The sequence below is a fragment of the Loxodonta africana genome, chromosome 19, assembly GCF_030014295.1.
Source record: "Loxodonta africana isolate mLoxAfr1 chromosome 19, mLoxAfr1.hap2, whole genome shotgun sequence".
Lineage (NCBI taxonomy): Eukaryota > Metazoa > Chordata > Mammalia > Proboscidea > Elephantidae > Loxodonta > Loxodonta africana.
In genome coordinates, this window is record NC_087360.1 from 45,367,067 (window position 1) to 45,385,701 (window position 18,635).

The following is an 18,635-nucleotide window of genomic DNA, read 5'->3' on the forward strand; positions in this document are numbered from 1 at the left end:
CCACCCAAGAAGCTCAACGAACACCATATAGGAAAGACCCCAAAAGCAAGTCACCAAAACATACTATAATCACACTTGCCAAAACCAGGGATAAAGAAAGAATCTCAAGAGCAGCTTGAGAAAAACTAAAAGCCACTTACAAAGGGAAAACAATAAGACTAAGCTCTGATTACTCAACAGAAACTATGCAGGCAAGAAGGTAATGGGATGATATATATAAAACCATGAAAGAACAAAACTGCCAACCAAGAGTAATTTACCTGAAAAATGCTCCCTCAAATATGATGGAGAAGTTAGGACATTTACAGATAAACAGGAATTAAGGAATATGTAAAAAGCAAACAAAACTTACCAGAAATATTAAAGAGAGTCTTTTGGTTGAAAAAAAAAGATTTTTTTTTTTTTTGTTAGAGAATCAAAAACATCAAACAACATGCAGAGCCGAGGAAGCAGGACAGCATCAGCCAGGTTCCAACCTAGACAGAGAACAATCAATAATAAAACAAAGCTAACAGTCTCCAAACAGGGAAATAATTATGTCAATCAGTAAATGATGACAAAACCAAAACAATAAAAGGGGGAATAAATGCTGTAGGTATAGAACTTTCAAATGGAGAGGAAGTCAAGCTAACATCAAATAATATAACATTATTTCAGACTTGGAAAGATAAGGGTAAATTTCAAAGTAACCACAAAGAAAGTTAACAAACTTACTCATCAAAATAAAAAATAAAAAAAACATAGAGACTCAGTAAACACAAAAATCTACAATAACGAAAGAAAAGAAAATCCATAAACAAAAGAACTCAGCACAGGAAAGTAAGAGGAGCAAAGAAAAGTCAGCACAACATGACAATAATAAACCCATACTTACAGATAACCACACTGAATGTAAATGGCTTAAATGCATCTGTAAAGAGACAGAGTGACAGAATAGATAAAAACCATGACCCATCAATATGCTGTCTAAAAGAGACACATTTTAGACACAAAGGCATAGACATATTAAAAATCAAAGGATGCAAAAAAAAATGTATCAAGCAAACAGTAACCAAAAGAGAGAAGGAGCAGCAATACTAATCTCAGATAAAACAGGCTTTAAAACAAAATCCACCATAAAAGACAAGGAAGGACATTATATAATGACTAAAGGGACATTCCACCAAGAAGACATAACCCTAATAAATATCTACACACCAAATGGCAGGGCACCAAAATACACAAAACAAACTCTAGCAGCACTGAAAAGAGATATAGACAGTTTCACAATAACAGTAGCAGACTTCAATACATCACTCTTGGTGAAGGACAGAACATCTAGAAAGAAACCCAACAAAGATGCAGAATATCTAAAGGCCACAATCAACCAACTTGACCTCACAGACGTATACAGAACACTCCACTCTACAGCAGAAAACTATACATTCTTTTCCAGTGCACGTGGAACATTCTCTAGAATAGATCACATTTTAGGCCACAAAGCAATCATCAATAAAATCCAAAACATTGCAACAGCACAAAATGTTCTCTCTGATTACAATGCCATAAGAATAGAAATCAATAATACAAAGAGTAAGGGAAAAAAAAATCAAATATATGGAAACCAAATAACACCTTGCTTAAAAACAACTGTGTAATAGAAGAAATAAAAGAAGGAATCAAAAAATTCCAGGAACCAAATGAGAATGAAAACACATCATACACAAAACTTTGGGATAACAGCAAGACAGTGCAAGTTTATAGCAATAAATGCACACATCAAAAAAGAAGAAAAAGCCAAAATCAATGTGTTAGTCCTACAACACAAACAAATAGAAACAGATGAGGAAAAGAAGCCCACAGCCACCAGAAGAAAGGAAATAATAACCATTAAAGCAGAAATAAATGAAATAGAGAACACAAAAACAATAGAAAGAATCAACAAGACCAAAAGTTAGTTCTCTGAAAAGATCAACAAAATTGACACACTATTGGCCAAAATCACAAAAGAAAAACAGGAAAGGAAGCAAATAACGCAAATAAGAAATAAGATGGAGGATGTTGCTACAAATGCAACTAAAAAAAAAAGGATCATTATACATACTATGAAAAATTGTACTCCTACAAATATGAGAACCTAGAGGAAATGGACAAATTTTTAGAAACACGCTACCCACCTAAACTAACACAAACTGAGACAGAAAATCTGAAAAGACCTATAACGAGACGAGATCAAAGAGGTTATTTAAAAAACAACAACAAAATAACCCCCTGGCCCAAATGCCTTTACTGGAGAATTCTACCAAACATTCAGAGAAGAATTTATACCAGTACCACTCAAGCTATTTCCGAGCATGGAAAAAGGAGGAATGCCCCTGAATTCACTCTATGAAGGCAGAATAACCCTGACTCCAAAGTCAGGCAAAGGAACCACAAAAAAAGAAAACTACAGACCAATATCTCTCATAAATACAAATGCAAAAATACTTAACAAAATTCTAACACATTCAGTATCACATCAAAAAAATAATACACCACGACCAAGTGGGATTCATACCGAGAACATTAGAAAATCAATCAATGTAATCCACCACATAAATAGAACAAAAGAAAAGAATTACATGATCATCTCAGTTCAACACAGAAAAGGCATTTGATAAAGACCACCACCATTCAGTCCTGATAAAAGCTCTCAATAAAATAGAAATAGAAGAGAGATTCCTCAACATAGTAAAGGGCCTCTATACAAAACCAAGAGTCAACATCATTCTCAACAGAGAGAGGCTGAAAGCATTCCACCTGAGATCAAGAACTAGACAAGGATGCCCTTTATCACCACTCCTATTTGACATTGTGCTGGAAGTCTTAGCTAGAGCAATAAGGAAAGAAAAAGAAATAAAATGCATCCAAATTGGAAAGGAACGAGTAAAATTATCCCTATTTGCAGATGATATGATCCTATATGTAGGAAATGCCAAAGATTCCACAAAAAAGTTACTGGAACTACTAGAAAGATGCAGCATAGTGGCAGGATACAAGATCGACATACAAAAAGCAGTTGGATTCCTACACAACAACAGAGAACTTCAAAAAAGAAATCAGGAAAACAATATCATTTATTATAGCCCCTAAAAAGATATAATACTTAGGAATAAATCTAACCAAGGACATAAAAGCTGTATACAAAGAAAATTACAAAACATTATTGCAAGAGACCAACAAAAATGGAAAAACATACCATGCTCATGGATAAGAAGACTCAATACTGTGAAAGTGTCAATTGTACCTAAAGCAATCTATGGATATAATGTAACCCAGATCCAAGTACCAATAGCATTCAATAACAAGATGGAAAAACTAATCACCTTCTTTATATGGAAAGGAATGAGGCCTCAGATAATTAAAGCATTACTGAAGAAGAACAAAGTGGGAGGCCTCACTCTACCTGATTTTAGAATGTATTATACTGCCACAGTAGCCGAAACAGCCTGATACTGGTACAACAACAGACACATAGACCAATGGAACAGAATTGAGAGCCCAGACTTAAAGCCATTCATCTATGAGCAGCTGAAATTTGACAAAGGGCCAAAGTCCATTAAAAGGGGAAAGGATATTCTCTTTATCAAATGGTGCTGGCATAACTGAATGTCCATCTGTAAAAAAAAAGAAAGAAACAAGATCCGTACCTCATATCATAAACAAAAACTAACTCAAAATGGATCAAAGATCTAAATATAAAACTTAAAAGGATAAAGATCATGGAAGAAAAAATAAGGACAAAACTAGGGGCCCTAATACATGGAGTAAATGCAATACAAACTATAACAAACAATGCACAAACACCAGAAGATAAACTAGATAGTTGAGGGGTCCTAAAAATAAACACTTAAGCTCATCAAAAGACTTCACCAAAATGAGTAGTGTCTGGGGCCTTAAAAGCTTCTGAGCAGCCATCTAAGATACTCTACTGGTCTCACCCCATCTGGAGCAAGGGAGAATGAAGAAAACCAAAGACACAAGGGAAAGATTAGTCCAACTGACTGATGGACTACAAGTACTACAGCCTCCACCAGACTTGAGTCCAGCACAACTAGATGGTGCCCAGCTACCACTACCAACTGCCCAGAGATCACAATAGAGGATCCCAGGCAGAGCTGGAGAAAAATGTACAACAAAATTCTAACTTACAAGAGAAGACCAGACCTACTGGCCTGAGAGAGACTGGAGAAATCCCAAGATTATGGGCCCTGGGCACCATTTAACTCAGTAATGAAGACACTCCTGAGGTTCACCCTCCGGCCAAAGATTAGACAGACCCATGAAACAAAACAAGACTAAAGGGGCACACCAACCCAGGGCAAGAACTAGAAGGCAGGAGGGGACAGGAAAGCTGGTAATAGGGAACCCAAGGTTGAGAAGGGGAGAGTGTTGATGTGTTGTGGGATTGGTAACCAATGTCACAAAACAATATGTGAACTAATTTTAATGAGAAACTACTTTGTTCTCTAAACCTACATCTAAAGTACAATAATTAAAAAAAAAAAGAGCCTAAAGAAAAAAAAAAAAAAGAAAATCAACAAAGGTGCTGGAAAAAAATGAAAAAAAAAAAGAGCAAAAAGAGAACCTATAGCCTGGGGCGGGGGGTGGGGAGAATTGGCTACAACATATTCCACAAGGGCCTAATCTGTAAAATCTATAGAATACAACAACACTTCAATAACAAAAAGAAATTTAAAAAATGGGCAACGAATATGAACAGATGCTTCACCAAAGAAGACATTCGGGCAGCATAAGGAAATGCTCACGATCATAAGCCATTACAGAAATGAAATAAAAGCTACAATGAGATACCATTTCACCTCAGCAACAATGGCACTAATCAAAACAAAACAGAAAATGACGAATGCTGGCAAGGCTGTGGGGAGATTAAAACTATTAGGCACTGCTGGTGGGAATATAAAATGGTAAAACCCCTGTGGAAAACAATATAGTGTTTCCTTAAAAAGCTGGAAATAGAAATACCATACAATCCAGAAATCCCACTCCTAAGTATGTATAAATTTATTAAAAAAAAAAAAAATGTATACTTGAGAAATAAGGGCCATCCCAGGAATAGACATATGCACACCCAAGTTCATTGTAGCGTTATTCACAATAGCAAAAAGATGGAAACAACCTAAGTGCCCTTCAACAAATGAATGGATAAACAAATCATGGTACATACACACAATGAACTACAGTGCAATGATAAAGAACAGTGATGAATTCACGAAACATCTCACAACATGGATGAATCTGGAGGGCATTATGATGGATGAAATAAATCAACCAAAAAGGACAATATTGTATGAGGTTTACACACAGAAAAAAAAACAATCTTTGATCATTATGAGGGGCAGGAGGGGTCGGGAGTGAAAATCATCACTAACAAGATAGTAGACATGTGTTAACTCTGGTGAAGGGAAAGACAACACACAATATGGAGGAAGTCAACACAACTTGACTAACGCAATGCCATAGAAGCTTCCTAGACACATCCAAACACCTAGAGGGATCAAGTTACTGGGGCTGAAGGCTGGGGACCATGGTCTCAGGGGACATCTAGGTCAATGGCCAAGACCTAATTCATAAAGAAAATGTTCTACATCCTATTTTGGCGAGTAGCATCTGGGATTTTAAAAGCTTGGGAGCAGCCATCCAAAATACATCTATTGGTCCCATCCCATCCGGAGCAAAGGAGAATGAAGAAAACCAAAGACACAAGGGAAATATTTGTTCAAAGGACTAATGGACCACATGAAACACAGCCTCCACCGGCATCATTCCTGAAGAACTAGATGGTGCCCACGTACCACCACCAACTGTTCTGACAGGGATCACAATAGAGGGTTCCAGACAGAGCAGGAGAAAAATGTAGAACAAAAATCAAATCCATTAAAAAAAAAAAAAAAAGACCAGACTTACTGGTCTGAGAGACGGGAGAAACTCCTGAGGTTATGGCCCCTGTACACCCACCTAACTCAGAGCTGAAGCCACTGTGATCGTTGTGTGTCAGCTTGGCTGAGCCGTGATTCTCAGTGGTTTGGCAGTTAGGATGTAGTGATGATTTCCATGATGAGATATGATACGTGATTACCTCCATGATGTAAGGAGTTTCCTTGGCAGTATGGCCTGCATCAAATAAAAGTGGACTTTCTGGCTTTGCTCTAGATCGTGCAGCTGGCTCCTCTAAGTCTGACGTCCAGTTCTTGGAACTTTAGCTAGCAGCTTACCTGCTGTGTTGTCTGCCAATCTTGGGATTCATCAACCTTTGCAGCCTATGAACTAGAGCCCTGCTGTCTGACCTGCTGATCTTGGGTTCAACCATCCCTGTGGCTACGTGAATCGGGAGACACCTTTATGCTGACCCACGGACTTGGGCCCTTCCAGCTTCTACAATTGCATGAGCCATTGCCTTAATATAAATCTCATTCTATACATATTTATACACTTTACTGGTTTTGCTTCTCAAGAGAACCCTGTCTAAGATATTTGGTAGCAGGAGTGGTTATAGAGAAACAAAATTGTAAGGATGAGTTTTATAAATTGGTTCTTGAGTCCAGGTAGTTTTAAAGATGTTGAGGAAAGAGGGCACTGCTAATCATGGCATGAAGGGGCAATAGAAATATACAAATGTCACCATCAATAATAGATCAGGTATTGGTGAAAGGCAAGGCTCTGGGTGATTGTATGTTTGATATCTTTCTACAACTTTGTCATAATGAGAAGTATAAGGAAGCTGGTTGGTTGGTCCTACTTTTGCTAAACAAAGAGGTGAAAGAAAAAGATGAGCCTAGCGCTTCAGAGTAAAAGCTCAAGTGCCACATAACCTCAAAATTTCCACCTATGCCTTGAAAGAAAGCCTTATTTCTTGTAGTAACAGAGTTGATATTGCTGAAAATCAAACCCAGAGTCTTACTGTAACAGCGGCTGAAACACAATGCCAACTCAATTCCCAACCTCAAGTGGTGTCTGAAGTTAAAGTTAGGGCATTTATTGGGAAGAAATGAGATCCTGAAACTTGCGATAGGGCCGTACATGCAGGTAACTAGGAAGCTGGCGACACTGAGCCCCTAAATTCTGTTGAGTCACTCCTACCAAAAGAACCAGATCTTTCACTTTCATCTGAAGAAATTACTCCATGTTTGTCTGTTAACCCACCCTCCCCAGAAAAAACCATTAGCCCCTCCAGTCCCATCTAATGAGATTAACCCAGCTGTGTCTAAACGACCTTTGAGTCATTGCCTGTGGTATCACCTGAGGCAGGTGCCTTAAAAGACAATGCTGAATGTTCTCAAAACACATCCCCACCACCCATTTTGGCTTCTAGCCCTATATCTAGACTTAAGTCCCATCGAGCCCCAAAAGGTGAAGTACAAAGTGTGATCTAGGATATTCTACACTCCAAAAGAACTGCTTGACTTTTCTAATATGTACAAACAGAGATCTGGGGAATATATGTGGGAACGGCTATTAAGGGTGTGGGATAATGGTGAAAGGAACATGAAGATGGCTGAGTCTGAGCTTATTGATATGGGCCCAATAAGCACAGATTTTTCTTTCAATGTTTCAGCCTGAGACGTTCGGAAAGGATCTGATAGCTTATTTTGTTGGGTTGCTGAAGCATGGATTATGCAGTGGCCTGCACTAAATCAAGCTGAAGTGCCAGACCTGCCTTGGTATACTGTAGAAGAAGGTATCCAAAAGCTTAGGGAAATTGGCATGCTAGAGTGGATTTAACAGGTTAGATCCACAGACCTACACATGGAGTGCCCAGAGGACATACCTTTTTTACCACAACTGCAAGGAACAAATTTGTGAAGGGAGCTCAGCATCCTTGAAGGCTGCTATGATTGCTATTTTATGTAAGTTAGATTTGACATCAGGAACTGCCCTAACTGAATTAAGACACCTAACTACAATGGGGCTGATAGACCCCTTGGTAGTAGGGGTCAAGTGGCCACACTCTATTAACAAAGACAATGTGGGCATAATTAGCATAATGGACAGCAGAGTCAAAGCAGTAATCACAATAGTCTGATTTTTATGGACTTAAGGCATTGGGTACTTAGTAATGGTGTCCCTAGGAGTAAAATAGATGGGAAATCTACCAAATATTTACTTGATTTGTACAAGCAGAAGAATTCTAGATCAACTAAACAGCAAACTCGAATCACCAGAATAGTCATGGCCCTCAATCAAACCCCAGACTTGAGTGAATGAAGGGGAGGTGGGGTTCCGTTCAGCACGACCTCACTACACTGCTAAAAATTTATACTGTTAATCTTTCTCCCAGTCTTCCCCAAAGGGATCTATGGCCTTTTACTAGAGTGATTGTTCACTGGGAGAAGGTAATAATCAGACTTTTGGGGATTACTGGATACCGGTTCTAAGCTGACAAAAATTCCAGGAGACCTAAATGTCACTGTGGCCCATCAGCCAGGGTGAGGGCATATCGAGGTCAAGTTATTAATGAAGTCTTAGCTCATGTCTATCTCACAGTAGGTTCAGCAGGTCCCCGAACCCACCCTGTAGTAACTTCCCCAGTTCCAGAATGCATAATTAGAATAGACATAGTCAACAACTGGCTGAACCCCCACATTGGATCCCTGATAAATGGAGTAAGGGCTATTATGGTAGGAGAAGCCAAGTGGAAGCCATTGGAACTGCATCTATCTAGGAAAATAGTAAACCAAAAGCAATACTGCGTTTCTGGAGGGGTTGAAGAGATTACTGTCACCATCAAGGACTTGAAGGATGCAGGGTAGTGATTCCCACTACATTCCCATTCAACTTGCTTACTTGGCCTGTGTCAAATACAGGTAGATCTTTCAGAATGACAGTGGATTATTGAAAACTTAGCCAGATGGTGACTCCAATTGCAGCAGCTCTTCCAGATGTAGTTTCATTGCATGAGTAAATTAATATATCTCCAGGTACCTGATATGCAGCTGTTGATCTGGCTAACGCCTTTTTCACCATACCTGTTTTGAAGGACCACCAGAAGCAGTTTTCCTTCATTTGGCAAGGCCAACAATACATCTTCACTGTGCTACCTCAGACTATATCAACTCTCCAGCCCTATGTCATAATTTAGTCCACAGTGACCTTGATTACCTTTCGCTTCCACAAGATGTCACACTTGTCCATTGCATTGTACATTATGCTGATTGAAACTAGTAAGGAGAAAGTATCAATTACTCTGACCTTATTGGTAAAACACTTGTGTACTAACCCTCCCCCTCCCCAGAAAATCCATTGTCATCAAGTCAATTCTGACTCATAGCGACCCTATAGGACAAAATACCACTGCCCCATAGAGTTACTAAGGAGTGGCTGGTAGATTCAAACTGCTGACCTTTTGGTTCACAGCCAAGCTCTTAACCGCTGCACCACCAGGGCTCCATTTGCATACAAGAGGGTAGGAAGTTAATCTGACAAAAATTCAGGTGCCTTCCACCTTGGTGAAATTTCTAGAGGTTCATTGGTGTGGGGCTTGTGGAGATATTCCTTCTAAAGTGAAGGATAAGTTATTGCATCTGGCCCCTCCCACTACTAAAAGGAGGTACAACGCTTAGTGGGACTCTTTGGATCCCTTATTTGGGTATACAATCAGGCCTATTTATCAAGTGACTCAAAAAGCTGCTAGTTTTGAATGGGGCCCAGGCCAAGAGAAGGCTCTGCAACAGGTTTAGGCTGCCGGGCAAGTGGCTCTGCTACTTGGGCCATATGACCTGGCCAATCCAATGGTGCTTGAAGTGTCAGTGGCTGATAAAGATGCTGTTTAGAGTCTTTGACAGGCCCCTATTGGTGAATCATAGCACAGACCCTTAGGATTTTGGAGCAAAACCCTGCGAGCCTCTGCAGATAACTACTCTCCTTTGGAGGAATAGCTTTTGGCTTGTTACCGGGTCTTAGTAGAGACTAAATGCTTAACCATGGGCCACCAAGTCATCATGCAGCCTGAGCTGCCCATCATGGACTGGGTGCTGTCTGATCCACAGAGTTATAAAGTTGGATGTGCACAGGAGCACTCCATCATTAAATGGAAGTGGTATATACAAGATCAGGCCCGAGTAGGACCTGAGGCACAAGTAAGTTGCATAAGGAAGTGGCCCAAATACTCATGGTCTCCATTCCTGCCACATTACCTTTCCTCCCCAGTCTGCATCTATGGCCTCATGGGAAGTTCCTTATGATCAGTTGACTGAGGAAGAGATAATTCGTGCCTGATTTACAGACGGCCCTGTGTGATATGCACGCACCACTCGAAAGTGGGCAGCAGCAGTACTATAGCCTCTTTCTGGGACCTCCGTGAAGTACAGTGGCAAAGGGAAATCCTTTCAACGGGCAGAACTTTGAGAAGCGCACCTGGTTTTTCTCTTTGCTTAGAAGGAGAATTGGCCAGACATGTGACTGTATACTGATTCATGGGCTGTGGCCAATGTGGCCAACAGTTTGGCTGAACGGTCAGGGACATGGAAAGAACATAATTGGAAAATTGGAGACAAGGATTTATGTGGAAGAGGTATGTGGATAGACCTCTCTGAATGGGCCAAATAAGCAAAGACATTTTTGTCTTATGTAAATGCTCACCAAAGGGTGACCTCAGCGGAGGAGAATTTAACAATCAAGTGGATAGGATGATGCGTTCTGTGGAAACCAGTTGTCCTCTTTCCGTAGTCACTCCTGTCATTGCCCAATGGGCTCATGAACAAAGTGGCCATGGTGGCAGGTTATGCATGGGCTCAGCAACATAGACTTCCACTCACCAAGGCTGACTTGGCTATAGCCACTGCTGAGCGTCCAATCTGTCAGCAGCAGAGACCAACACTGAGTCCCAATGCGGCACCATCCCTCGAAGTGATCAGCCAGCAACCTGGTGGCAGGTTGATTACATTGGAACCACTTCTATCATGGAAAGGGAAGCATTTTGTTCTCACTGGAATAGACACTTATTCTGGATATGGACTTGCCTCCCCTGCACACAGTGCTTCTGCCAAAACTACCACTATGGACTTACAGAATGCCTTATCCACCATTACGGTATCCCATACAGCATCATCTCAGATTTAGGGACTCACTTCATGGCAAATGAAGTGCCTCAATGGGCCCATGCTCATGGAATTCACTGGTCTTACCCTGTTCCCCATTATTCTGAAGCAGTTGACTTCATCAAACTATGGAATGGCATTCTAAAGATACAATTACGTTGTCTGCTGTGTCTTGCAGGGTTGGGGCAATGTTCTCCAAGAGGTTGTATATGCTCTAAACCAGTGTCAAATATATGGTGCTGTTTCTCCTGTAGCCAAGATTCATGGGTCCAGGAATCAAGGGGTGGAAATGGGAGTGGCACCACTCACTATTACCCCTAGTAACCCACTTGCAAAATTTTTGCTTCCTTTCTGCAACCTTATGGCCTACAGGTCTAGCAGTCTTAGTTCCAAAGGGAGGAATGCTCCCACCTGGAGACACACATCACTGATTCCATTGAACTGGAAGCTAAGAATGCCACCTGGCCACTTTGGGCTCCTTATGTCTCTGGATCAACAGGCAACGAAGGGAGTTATCATACTAGCAAGGTGTGATTGATCCTGATTACCAAGAGAAAATCAGATTGACATTACATAACAGAGGTAAAGAAGAGTATGTCTGGAATGCAGGAGATCCCTCTTAGGGCGTCTCTCAATACTCCCATGCAGTGTGATTAAAGTCGATGGAAAACTACAGCAACACAATTCCAACATGACTGCTAATAGCCCAGACTATTCAGGAATGAAGGTTTGTGTCTTAGTTAGCTAGTGCTGCTTTAACAAAAATACTACAAGTGGATGGCTTTAACAAAGAGAATTTTATTTCCTCACAGTAACGTAGGTTACAGGTCCAAATTCAGGGGATCACCTCCAGAGAAAGGCTTTCTCTTTCTGTCAGCCTTCTCATCAATCTTCCCCTGGACTAGGAGCTTCTTCACACAGGGACCCCAAGTCCAAAGGATGCACTGTGCTCCTGACACTGGTTTCTTGGTGGTATGATGTCCCCGCTGTCTCTCTGCTAGCTTCTCTTTTTTGTCTCTCAAAAGAGTGCCTCAAGACACAATCCAATCTTGTAAATTGCCTCACTAACAGAACTCCTGCCCATCCCCCCTCATTAACATCGTAGAAGCAGGATTTACAACATATAGGAAAATCACACAATACCGGGAATCATGACCCAGCCAAATTGATACAAACATTTTTGGGGGGACATACCTTAATCCATGACAGTTTAGGTCACCCCACCAGGCAAAGAACCATGAACAGCTGAGGTGCTTGCTGAAGGCAAAGGAAATACAGAATTGATGGATGAAGATGGTAGTTCCAAATACCAGTTATGACCACGTGACCAGTTGCAGAAATGAGGACTGTAATTGTTATGAGTATTTCTGCCTTGCCATAAGGGTTTCCAAGAAAGAAATATATACATATATATTTATAAATATATATAAACCTGTTGCCACCGAGTCAATTCCAACTCATAGCAACCCTACAGGACAGACTAGAACTGCCCCATAGGGTATTCAAGGCTGTAATCATTACAAACACAGACTGCCACATCGTTCTCACACAGAATGGCTGATAGATTAGAACCACCGACCTTTTGGTTCTCAGCCCAGTGCTTAACCACTGCGTCACCAGGGCTCCCCGACAAAGTCACATAGTAGGCACAAAATATATATTAAATGGATGAGTGAATAAAGGAATTCACTAATCTCAATGAGACTGCAGTTATTCATTTGCTGACATAGCAAACAAATGTGTTATTAAAAATAAAAGGTAACTTTATACTTTGTTTAGGTTCCATATTTAAACTTGATTACGGAAAAAATGGAAGTAAAATGTATTCTTTATCATTCAGTAATGAACTGAAGACCTTCCTTGAAATATATTCATTGTGTTTTAAATGGGGAACTCCTTTTTGAAACATTCCATTGAGGTCGTATTTGTCTTTCAGGACATTTCTGCTTTGTGAAGGGACATATGGATTTCATTTTCATTAATTAGAGAATTGGAAAAAACTTTCCAGATTGACTAGCTCAACTGCCCTTACTAGAGATGAAGATAATAAAGGCAAAGATCTGGATAACTTGTCCAAGACCACTCAAATGCATGAAATTGGTCACTAGGTGATGAGATGCGAGAATGGTGTCTTATCGTGAATTTATCATTATTACTGAAAAAAAGAACTCAAAGTATAAGCCAACCTACGATGAATCAACAATACTATTTTCCCAAAGATATTGTACACATATAAACATTATATGTATAAATAATTAAGCCATCACTGAAAAAAATGTGGGCTTATTTCAGAGAGCTGTCTCCTGCTATACTTTCTATACTCTATATTCCCAAGGCTCCATTCCATATCATTTACATGGATTCCTAGGTCCTCGTCTCTGTCATGAAGCCCTCGATGTTAGAAACCAAGGGATTAAAATCTGTAGAAATAGTTTTGATAGAATTGGATGGTTTCATTTTCTCTTCATTCTCCTCAGCTGATGGCACCTTCCTGGGTGTTCATTATCTTAGTTGACATCCCTGACTGTTGACCATATTGCTAGCTTATGATAAAATCAGTTTTATTAGAATTCTTTTTAGTGGTATTGAAATAGGTTTTTTTAATTTACTAATTTTTAAAAACTAAGGCCATTTAACTTATTTTTCAAGCTCGGTTCAACATAAAATCACTAACTTACGGAGACTAGAATTTTTTTTCTCTGTTTTAAAACACCCATACCCATAACCCATTGCCACTGAGTCGATTCCAACTCATAGCAACCCAGAACTGCCCGATAGAGTTTCCAAGGAGTGCCAGGTGGATCTGAACTGCTGACCTTTTGGTTAGCAGCCATAGCTCTTAACTTCCACATCATCAGGGTTTCCTTTTTAAAACAGCTGGTCCTCAAATCCCTGCTACTCAGGACAATTATTAAGTACACTTTGTATTTAAACTTTCGAATACACCTTAACTTCTCCACTGTCCTTCATGTTCTTTGTTCTTTCCCCTAATTTGTTGGTTAATGACACTACAGTCTACAAGTGGAAATTTTGTCTTTTATAGTTTGTGTCTGGCTGCCTGGAAATGATTGCGATGTCACAATTGTTGGTTTGCAGTTAGGCAAACTAGCAAGAGGAACCTACTTAAAGGGGAAATAACTTCTGTTTATAAATGAATATTTGTACAATGAGGAAAACGTAAATTGGTACAACTCTCCTCTCATAACTCCCTCTTCTTCTGAATGGGATGATATGACATTAAAGATAAAGAGCTTATTAAAGAGTACTTGCTTTAATGTAGTGTCTGTGTCTTTGCCTAACTTCACACTTTGGGATACCCTCATATTTCACAAGTGACAGAGGCCATATTGGGTTAACTATTGGAGATCTTTAGTCTGCCAATCTTGCACTTACATGAACACCCAGACTGGCATGTATGTTCAAGAATAGGGACTAGAGTGACCTATGTATACATCAATTATTTTTGTTTTCTCCACTTATAAAATATAGAATATAAACAGGGCTAGTGCATATTCAGTTGTATGTGTGTTAGTTGTATCATGTTAGACATAAGTACAACTTTATAATTGTCTTTATTCAGTGATTAGACACAGTTTAAGGAAATGGGTACAGGTATCAAGTTGACAAAGAGTGGACTGTGATTGTTAAGGTTGTGTGTTGACTTAGTTGGGCCATGATTCTCAGTGGTTTGGCAGTTACGATGTAGTTTGCCAGTTGCATAATGATGTGATCCCTTCCAAGATGAGATTTGATGTAATGTGATCACCTCCATGATGGGATCTTCTGTGAGTAGCCAATCAGCTGAAAGGAAGTTTTCTTGGGGGTATGGGCCTCATGAAATAAAAGTGGACTTTCTGGCAAGACTTGTGGGCTTTTGCTCCCTCTGGATTGTGCAGCCGGCTCCTCTTCATCTGACCTCCAGTTCTTGGGACTTGATCTAGCAGCTTGCCTGCCTTCTTGCCTGCCAGTCTTGGGATTCATTATTCTTCTCAGCCTGTAAGCAAGAGCCCTGTTGTCTGACCTGCCAATCTTGGGTTCACCAGCACCCGTGGCTACATGAATCAGTAGAAACTCTATCCTGATCCACGGACTTGGGATGTCATGGTCACATGAACCATTTCCTTGATATAAATCTCTACATAAATATGCTTATACGCTTTACTGATTCTGGCTCTCTAGAGAACCCACCCTAAGACATCCACTTTTCAGCCAAATATTAGACATGACTTTAAAACAAACAATAATACATGTGAGCAATGTGCTTCTTAGTTCAACCAAGTATATGAGACCAAATGTGTGACACCTGCTCAAAAGCAAAGTCAATAAGGCAGGAAGGGACAGGAAAACTGGACGAATGAACGTGGAGGACCCAGAGTGGAAATAGAAAGGAGAAGAGTGCTGACACATTGCAAAGAGTGAATCCAATGTCACAAAACAATTTGTATATAAACTTTTGAACGGGAAATTAATTTGCATTATAAGCTTTCACCTAAAACACAATAAAATTTTTAAAAAATAGTGTATTAAAAAAGTAAAAAAAAAGAATTTAACTGAATCAAAATGAAAGAAAAGCCCATGATCTGTCCTCTACCCAATTTTCTAGTCTTGTTTTTTGCTGTATCAAGTGACTTGCATTATTTCTCTTGTCTCCATACATTTTTTCCTCTACCTAGTGAGCTCTGCCTCTACCCTTTTGCCTACCAATTCAGATCTCCACGCAAATTTCTTTTCATCTTTCAAAGTCAAATGTCAGCTGTTCTATGAAACCTTTCCCAATGCCCCAAGTACAGTCAGTCTCTATATTTCATTACATACTTAACACATTTTATTGTTACTTCTTGTTTGCTAGTCTGTATGCTTTGTGAAGGTAGGAGTGTTTGATCTTTTCATTTTTTGTCTCCAGCGTTTGGCTCAGAATCATTTGTTCAACGAATAAATAAGCAAATAAGAGAGGGAGTGAGGGAGGGAGTAAATGATTTCACCCACTTCTGGAATTTTCATGAACATTTCTTAAAGTGCAATCCTTCCTCCCATGCACAGAGAAAAGCCTCATTAAAGTCAAACTAGTCCAGGTTTACAACATAGAGATAGAGAAATAGACGAATAGGTAAATAGTTATTCCCAGACACTGTAACAGTTGTTTGAGTTGATTCTGATTCATGGCAACCCATGCGTGTCAGAGTAGAACTGTGCTCCAAAGAATTTTCAGTGGCTGGTTTTTTGGAAGTAGATCGCCAAGACATTCTTCTCAGTCACTTCTGGGTGGACTCAAACCTTCAATCTTTCAGTTAGTAGCTATGCATGTTAATGGTTTGTATCACCCCGGGACTCCCCAGTCACTATAAGCCAAAACCAAACCATTTGCCATTGAGTTGATTCTGACTCATAGCAACCCTACAGGATGGAGTAGAACTGCACCATAGGGTTTCCAAGGAGCAGCTGGTGGATTCAAACTGCTGAACTCTTGGTTAGCATCCAAGCTCTTAACCACTGCACCACAGGGCATGGCAGGGCAGTCACTATAGCAGCCATCTAATTAGCTATATACCTGGCTTAGGACTGTTCTCTGATTTAGGGTTACAGAATTTATGCTGAGAATATTAATAGGTACATGAAGGGACATGGATATTGGGGCCTTAGGGAAGACCTTCCTCTCAAATGTCCACCTGCCCTTCATTGTGCCTGAGGAGCAGTTATTAAAAAAACAAAAACAAGAACTGGTGTATCATATTGCTGGAAAAGTATTCTCTGGTTAAGGAAGGTCTGATAGTAACAAGCTCTGGGCTTGTGTTTATGGCTGTGCTTCATGGGTTCAGATGTGTGGCACACTGAGTACAGCATGACCAGCTTCTCTATATAACCATCTTCTTTAAGGAAAGGGTCTGAACCTATGATTTACATATGTCTTGAGAGCATCCACTGTGTTTCTCTGCACACAATATGTTCAGCTGATGTTATTGCCTTAGTGACAGAATAATTTCGAACAGCATGCAATAAGGAGAAAAACTTTCATTCCTTCCAAGTCTCCTGGCCACCTTATACATTCTAGGTTGGTATTGTCCACTTAAAATGTAAACCTTTTAATCACTGTTTTGATTCTATCTAAGAAAATGAGGATCAAGAAAATATTTCCGGCTCAGTTAGAAAGCAAAGAACATTATGGAGCAAAAAATTCAGTGTATGAAGATAGTGGCTAGATGTGAGGGTCAGCCCAGAAATCTTACACAATCACAGAGGATAAAATAGTCATCTTTGTTAGACATTCAGTAGGCTTCTTCCCTTAGGCAGGGTTTAAATTTCCTGTCACATCTTCCCATTTCCCTGTATCACAACAGAGAAAGAACTCATCAATTACAGATGACTCAGATTCCATCACATTTTCCAAAGCATGTCTTTTTTTTTTTTTTACATATTCCCAGAACCAGCAAATTTCACTTCTTAATGGGAGGTAGAAAAAGTGAGAAAGCAGAAAGTGGAAACCTTTAGCCATTCCAAAACAAACACCAAAATTTTCAGGTCGATTCCAACTCATACCGACCCTATAGAACAGAGTAGAACTGCCCCATAGAGTTTCCAAGGAGCGCTCAGTGGATTTGAACTGCTGACCTTTTAGTTAGCAGCTGTAGTACTTAACCACTTCACTACCGAGTTTTTCCCTTTAGCCATTAAGGATGAGCAAAGCTGGTGGATCAAGAAAATATTTCTGGCTGATTTAGAAAGCAAAGAACACAAGCAGCTATGTGGAGGGCTTCCCGGGCACTGCCTTGCTCTAAGGCATCAATTGTACTTCTCTCTCCCAGATCCCCAGCATGCAGAAAGCACTCATTTCAAGCAGATTACCTTCTTAGAGTTCACAAATATTTCCATTCGTGTTTTTTCTTTCTGTCCTTAAAAGTTTTCATCTCACGATCACCACTCCATCTAAACTGATCTGACTCCCCATTATCCAGATTTTTGGGTGGAGGTGGCAGAGGATGCAGGGTTTCCTTAAAGCCAAAATAAATTAAACTACAATAAGATGTCATATTTGCCCAGTGTTTTACAATTTCCTTTCTTCACAAGGTGCATCTATGAAGCAGAAGCAAATGTTAGGCTGAAGGTGGTTTCCATTTGACATTAAGTGGAAAGGGCAAATATGATGGTCAGAAACATTGCCTAAAAGGCTGCAGCAGACTGTGACAGTTGTTTGGATCCATATGGAATAAAGAGTGTCAGTGAGGTGACTATTCAATTATTTCTTGCCTGAGACATCATAATAATCTTGCTGCCACCAACCCTAATAGGAGAGTTGAAGGAAAAACAAACTAGAGTCCCTGTGTAGAACCTACTTGTCTCTCTCCATCTCTACTTCTCCTACCCTAGTCTAAGTCACCATTATCTATCTGTTCATGAGAATGTGGCCCCTGGGGCCAGTCTTCTTGGGTTCAAATCTTAACTACTACTTATTAGCTGTGTGACTTTGGACAAGTGTTCAACCTCTAAATGCCTCGATTTCTTCTCTGTAAAAAAGGAATGATAATAATAATTTACCTACCCTATTTTTTTTATATCACTGTTGGA